The sequence below is a fragment of the Populus euphratica genome, unplaced genomic scaffold, assembly GCF_000495115.2.
Source record: "Populus euphratica unplaced genomic scaffold, PopEup_1.0 scaffold6.1, whole genome shotgun sequence".
Classification (NCBI taxonomy): Eukaryota; Viridiplantae; Streptophyta; class Magnoliopsida; order Malpighiales; family Salicaceae; genus Populus; species Populus euphratica.
In genome coordinates, this window is record NW_011499849.1 from 658521 (window position 1) to 658892 (window position 372).

A 372-nucleotide genomic window follows, 5' to 3' on the forward strand; every position below is an offset into this window, starting at 1 on the left:
ACTTTTGTTTTTATAAAAAAAATAAAATTCATGAGTTATAAATATATCATGAAATCTTTAAAACAAATATTTATAACTTTTTATTTTTTAAAATAAAAATACGATTTCAGAGTATTAATATTCTAGAGGTGTCATGTCAACTATCTCGGACATTATTAAGCTACGGAATTTTAGGGTGCTCCACCATCTTTATTAATCAATTACCATCTGACATGTGCTGAAAAGCTTATATAAACTTGCCATGAGGTGTACGAAGGGTTATCATTATCTTACTCTTTAAAAAAGCTTTGTATTTTTTTATGTCACGACAAGACGTGGGAAAAGAAAGATATATATATATATATAAATATAATTATACACTGGATCGGTGGG